We start from the raw sequence: 7,358 nt of genomic DNA on the forward strand, positions 1-7,358 counted from the left end.
CCGGTATAAGTGATTTACATGATCTCATGGTCATAAGGACTAGGTAACTATGTATCGAAAGCTTATAGCAAATAACTTAATGACGAGATCTTATGCTACGCTTAATATGGGTGTATCCATTACATCATTCATACAATGATATAACCTTGTTATTAATAACATCCAATGTTCATGATTATAAAACTAATCATCCATTAATCAACAAGCTAGTTAAGAGGCATACTAGGGACTCTTTGTTGTTTACATATCACACATGTATCAATGTTTCGGTTAATACAATTATAGCATGGTATATAAACATTTATCATAAACATAAAGATATATAATAACCACTTTTATTATTGCCTCTTGGGCATATCTCCAACACAAGCCCACCAGAAGCAGACACCTGGCTACTCATACTCACCAACACCTCACACACACATCAATACAAAACCACCATCGAGAAGTAGGGTTGTTACTGATCGCGCAACACGCTGGCCTTGCGAGGCCTCGTCTAGCCTCTCTGCACCGGCATCTGCATCTTAGTGTGCTCGTGGATGAGGGGGGCCACGATAAGCATGAGCCCCAAAGAGGCATCTAGCTCGTCTTCCTACGAGTTGTTGAGGACGTCTTTGACGAAAAATTCGATCGACTCCCTGATGTTCATCTAACGTGGGCAACAATTATGGGTCAATGGCCTGACTATTTCAAGAAAATGGGTAAAAATGGTCCAGGATTTCTTCTCGGGAAATTGGCCGAACAGGTCGTGGGCATCGTGACCGGTGGCCGCTTCCGAGCGAGATGGCGGCGGTGCTAAAGTGAGGTCTGCAAGGACACTTGACGCCGCCACCAAAACATATCCTCCAACGATGTGAGGGGCGAAGAAAAATGTACCGGCAACGACGAGCGGCGGGACAAACGGCGGCCAAGATCTAGGGTTGCAAAGGGGAGGGGAAGGACACGAATTGGCGAGGTGTCTCACTGGCAGGCGGACCGGGGTCGTACAGAAACACGTTGCCACCAACATAGCGATCATTTTGAGTCATACCTCTAGACTAGGATTTTACCCAAATTCTAACCGGCCGGACAAAAACAAATACTTCTGGTCTGTTTACATCGGGTCACTGGAGATGGGCTCAGTAAGAACCACTCCAGCTCCATGACCAGATCGCGAAGCCAGCTAGCTAGGGTGCAGGACACAGGTGTCCTCGATATCGATAGTCGACATCATGGCAGCAAAGCTAAGTATCTCTAGCATATTGTCTGTTCGAACGGAAACTTCGCAGCTTGGTCGTCGCGCGAGCTGGTTCTACCGTTATTAGTTGACAATCCCTGGTCGAACGAGCATCAGGTGCGCTCTGACAAATCGAGTCAACTATAGCTAAACAAACGATCTTGGAGCAGCTGGAGCAGCTGCCACTGACCTAATAGCCAACCACTTCAACCTATAGATAATCCCCATTGGCCGTCCATTGGAGCGATACGCGGCATCAGCAAGAAGAAACGATCTCCTCTCACGTCTTAAAAATGGGTTCAGTTGGGTGGCTGTGCAATGGTGGCGCGACAACACTTAGTTTGTCTGCGGCCGATTCCTCGGAGCCGTACGTACGTTCACCGTACCAGCCGACGAAACCCAAACCCAAAAGAAGGTGATAGCTTAGCTTAGCTTAGCTGCAGATCGTGCCTTCATGGTGGAGAACGACGTGTATAAACAGGAGGATTTACTTGCTTTGTCTTAGATAAAGAACCACAAGAGCCCCAAAAAGTCAAGAACTGATCCCAAATTGATAAAAAGAAGTGTGCTCGGGAGAAGACAACCGGCAAATGGCTCGCGTCATGGCGAAGCTAGCTCGATTGTGGCAATCCTAGTCATCACTTGGGCCCGATGATAGAAAGGTTTAGTTTATGTTAAGGGAAGCTGTGATCCATCCACCATGAATTTACAAGCTGTGCATTAGTATGTCATTCCGATGGTGCTGTGGCTTAACCAAGTTGGATTAAAACTGACGATCGCAATGCGTGCAGGCGTAGGATCCATTGTCAGTTTTTGATTACTCCAAAGGAGTAAGTGGGTTAGTACGTATACTGCTTCATAAAATTGTTTGTGGCCCTCGGAACCTCGAAAGGACCCGGTACGATCAAACTATCAAAGTACTTTCATCATCCTACACTTGTGAATGAAAATTTCTACTCCTATATAATATCCATCCTCAAGGACGGAGCCAGGATTTAGGTATAGAGGGGGTGGCACAATAATGGTGCCAAAAAAAATCGCCTCCAAAAACTATCTTAGAATTTTATATCCATATATGGCTTTTAATTTTTTCGAAAATAATTTCAAGGGTGTATAGCATAGCTACCTGTGGTGAACAAATTCATATAAGCACCATGTTCGGATATATGGCATGAAATTATTTGCCACAAAATATTTTCTGTGAAAAGTTTAAGATATACTAATGCATCAATCATTGCTGACTAATATAGTGGTTGTTAAATCATCATTGTTGGGCCAGCAGTCATATTGGGAGCTACGAATGCGTGCACATACAAAATCAAATGGGATTAATTGATTACTACTATTGCTTAAGGCTGGTCATAATGGTAAGTATCATGTAGTAGTATCATGCATATGATATTTGTGTATGATATTATCTCTATAGTGCGTAGTATCATAGCTATGATATATTTATTGTTTTTTAAAATCTCAATAAAAAATTATGTACAAGATTTGTTTGGCATTAAATTTTCTCGTGATATGCGCTATGATACAGATATTCACCTATGTTATTCTAATCTCCTTTCTCCTCCTCAATTAGCTGCCACATTATTATTTTTGTGGGACCAATTTGTATGATACTAGCTATGATATCTAGCACTATGGCTAGCCTAAGGAGTAATGATCAATGCTGCCGGAGTGCATACCTAGAAAGAATGGAATCCAGGTCATGCTCATTCCTTCCAACCATCGATTCCTAGTCACCGACGATTGACGAAGCCATCGGAGATCCGAGCATTTGGCAATTCTTACTACGCACCTGCACATGCCCTATATTGGTGAAGTCGGGCGACAAAAATGGATCGACACTTCGATTGGAATTGAGAAGGGTAATCGGTGACTCGGTATAGCGCTGCACTGGAGATGTCGGCGAGCGGTGGAACTGCACAGCGAGCGGCAGCAGTGGCAAGCGCTCTACGGCCCTAAGCAGCGAGACGAGAAGACAGAGACGGCTGGCAAGCACGCATCTCGATCCATTGATCGTGGGAAGAAGGCATTCACTTTTTTTTACAGAAGGGAAGAAGGCATTCCCGATCAGGAGTCAGGACCATCCACAATGGCCTAAACTCATGTGCATGGGCTGCTTGGTGTTTGGGCTGCTGGCATCCGTGTGCGATAGACTATCTAATCAATAATGGGCTAATCAAGCAATTACTACCGGCCATTAGCACATTTATATACTTAGTTTATGAAAAAGTCTATTTTTCGTTCTTCAACTTTTACACAAATTTACTTTTGATTGCAAATGTTTCATTTGGTCTAAAAGAGATCCTAAACTTTACCAACTTGTTCAAATGTCTGGTTCTGCCGATATTTTTTTAAAAAAATACGAAACATAACCAACCAGTATGAAAACCATGGTGAACATACCCAACCTTTCGCCAAAATAAATTGTACCGAGCCTGTTTCAGCCAAAATAAATCCCCAATCTTCTGGCTTGAGTAGGTCGCCACAATTTATCTATCTACTTGACATCAGCATTCGTCGCTCGTCTGACATCCCAATTATCCACTGCGATGTTCACCACTAGATCAAGCTAGATGTAACGAAATGCACAACAATCTTTCAACTACCTTTGTGGTTGAAAATGGAGATGATGTTCGCCTGTCGGTCTGCAATTGTGATGAACAAAGCAGTTCAACCTCTCACTCCCTTTCTGCCCTCACATGCGCCCAGTGGGCGCGTCCGGCCGGGCGATATGCAGAGGATAATGATGACCCTACTAGGGCTGCTGCTGCCCTTTACGTGAGAATCGCTGAGCGGCAGAAAGACGAGGCTGCATGGCAGGTTAGTTACCATCCTCTTTTTCTTGCTCACGCGTGAGTGGGATTCAAGGTTCTTGTCTAGGACTAGTCTTGTTCTGGTCTGATTTTTGTTCTTTCTTCAACCTTGGTTTTCATTTACGAAAGAAAATCAGAAGAACAAGACATGTGAACGGGATGGCAAAGTTTAGGGTCTAGTTTGTACCAAATAAAACATTTAGGACGAAAACCAACACAACATACTTATTGAAAAGGGTTAATTAGATATATGCTACTCCAATTCATGTCTATTTGAAAAATGCCACTCCAATTCTTCTATACGTTAAAAAATGTCGCTCTAGTGATTTGGTCTCGTTTTTGGTAGAAAAACGGGCACTGTATTTTCTCCCAGACGAAACTACCCCTAGGCCCACATCCTTATCCCATCTACATCCAAGCCCATCGCCGCTTGTCTTTCCCCTGTTTGTCGCCATAGGTCTGAGCTTTGACAACCTTCCTTCCCGCAGCAGTTCAGCAAAAAAAAAATGACAACAAAGGAGTGAATGTACTTGTTGAATTATATACCAAGTAAATTCAAGCTTATTAGTACTATATTTACAAACTGAATTAAGTGAGAGAATTTGGCATGACCTTGGTGCAAATACAACTAATTTGCAGCAGATTACAAGTGACAATATTCTGCATAATAGTAGATGAAACAAAATGGTCTTTCTTGGTTCGTAAAGTTGGATTGAGTACAACATCACTAGTAGACGGTGTAAGAACCTGCTTCTCGTTCTTCCCTACAGGTTTTTTTCAAGCACCATGAGTTTGCTTGTTGTTTCCCTTTTCTTCAGCTGACTTCTTGACCGACGTCTTCTTGTTAACCAGCATCTTCTTCTTCTTGGTCGGTGCCTTCTTCTTCACCGGCGTCTTCTTCTTCGCTGGCATCTTCTGTCTGCAAATATTTTTAGAGCATGTGTGAGAACTAAGAACATTGTGTTCATATAAAAGAATGAACATTAGTATGATACCTTTTATAACTTGCTATAGGTTCATCATCTTCTATATTTATCTCCTCGGCTGCATTAGCATCTCAAATGTGAAAAGGTTTAGAAACATTAACCCAGTAGACATAAACAAAGTTAGGCAAGTAGAATTGTACCTTTTAGTTGGAGTGTGCTCTTGTGCTGCTTCAGCGAGTAGCTTCAACAGAAGCTTCATGTGTGTGCTCCTCTATTGGTGTTTCAACAATAATTTCCGGAAGAAATTTGCAAGTTTTCTGAAAGTGGTCCTTACGACCACATTTATTTGCATTTCACCACTTGCCTGCCTGGGTCTTCAAGGAAAGCTCTAATTCTTTGAACCCTAGGTCTCCCTGCTGGTCTTTTCTCTTGTATAGGTGGGTTAACTGGGAAGTCAAGATCGACTAGCTCCCATTGTGTCTTATCAGCCCCAGCATAAGCAGCCCTAAACTTGCCACACTATAATAATAAATCTCTCGATCCTGGCGCCCCTCATTGAACAAATGAACGTTAATGCATGGATTAAAAGGATTTTCAGGCTGTTGTGTTTGGTTAGTTGTAGGCTGGTGTGCAGGCTGAGTTGTCGTATCTGGAATGCTTTTAGTGCCAATAACCACTCGGTCACCACCAGACACAACACTAATAGGAACAAACTCTACACGATTTTCAGCACAATTGGATGCAATAGATCCAGTTACATCAATCAATATCATAGTAAGTGGCACATTCAGCTCAGCTGCATACATCTCAAACATCAAAGAGGGCTACTCGGTCATATAATAGTTGGACTTCTTGGCCCAAGACTTTTTCATAATACACCAATTGATTGTTGCCAATGTTTAATTATATAGCTGATGTGTTAGAGCACCAATGCTAAACTTATCTATGTCTACCGGTCCATACCATATTCATTCCCATCACATAGCTCTTCCTACCATCAACACTTGTGCAGAAAAATGCCCCCACAACAAATTTTAAATCAAAAGAATTGCTCCCAGTCCCACCGCACCTACCATAATCCAATGGGTACTCAAATCAATTAGAGAAGAACTAAGAACTAAACACACAGTCCATGAGTAGATACAACTTGAGCAAGATCTGCGAACTCTTACTTCGATTGCGGTGGCGAGGATGACATTGTTGTTCTATGAAGAGGCTCAGGCCTTGGGGATGCGTTGCTCAAGACTCCTTCAAATCCATTATCGTCGCCACCATGGAGCAGAGCACCGAGATGGAGGGGCAGAGGTGTGCTATGTGGGGGATGGGGAGAGGAGGGGCGGCGGCTGTGGCATGTGCGTCGTTGGCGCATGGGAGTTGTGAGGCGCGCCGCACCCGAGGAGAGGGTGATGTAGCGGTGGCGCCCTGCCTAGGGTTCCCGTGGAGCAAAAGAGAGGAACGGGAGTGAGAGTGCAGATGATGAGCTCGACTCGCTGTGTTGGTTTAGTCACGTGTAGGACCAGGGGCAAATTTGTCCAATCGAAAATATAGTACACAATTTCTGACAAAAAACGAGGCCAAATCACTAGAGTGACATTTTTCAACAAACAGAAGGATTGGAGTGACATATTTCGAAGTTTGAGAATTAGAGTGGCAGTTTTCGAATAGCCATGAATGTGGCATATATCTAATAAACCTTATTGAAAATAGAGGGTCAAAGGCCACTCTTGAAAATGGAAAATTTTAATAGTAGTCAATTTTCTTCATCGAATTAATCTCTAAATAGAAGTTATCTATGATGCATCTAAAAATTTATTGATGTAGCCACCCTGGAAGTATACCATTCTAGAGCTGTGAATGAACATGCAGCGTAGAAATTCAGCCAAAAAAGTCAATTATTTCTAAATCCGACCAACTATATAGAAAACAATTCAACGACTACTATAGTGAATATATGAAAATATTTCTTTTTATTATGTTGTCATTGTAAATCTATTGGTATTCATCTAACATTGTACATATTTGTATTTTGTTGTCATCCAAATTTATATAAACGCTAACTTATAATGAGCAAAGCGAGACCCATCTATGAAGGTTTATACTTATATTCTCTTTAAGCCACTATTAAAAATTATATTTTCATATATACAAGGCCACTAACACTGATTGAAAAAAAAAATAGAATTCTACCATGTAAGATTGCTTATACCAACTAACTAGACCATAAATTGCGCGCATTGCCGCGCCCGTCCTTCTCTGAGGGATGAGTGATAGAAATGGTAGGAAAATTTGGACAGTAGACACATTTTATAAAAATCTGAATAACTGGAATTAGCATGCCTTAATACATGTGATGTCACAAAGGAAAAAATTTAGAACGGTCTATCCTTTAAAAGT

Source organism: Lolium rigidum, chromosome 2 (assembly GCF_022539505.1).
Source record: "Lolium rigidum isolate FL_2022 chromosome 2, APGP_CSIRO_Lrig_0.1, whole genome shotgun sequence".
Lineage (NCBI taxonomy): Eukaryota > Viridiplantae > Streptophyta > Magnoliopsida > Poales > Poaceae > Lolium > Lolium rigidum.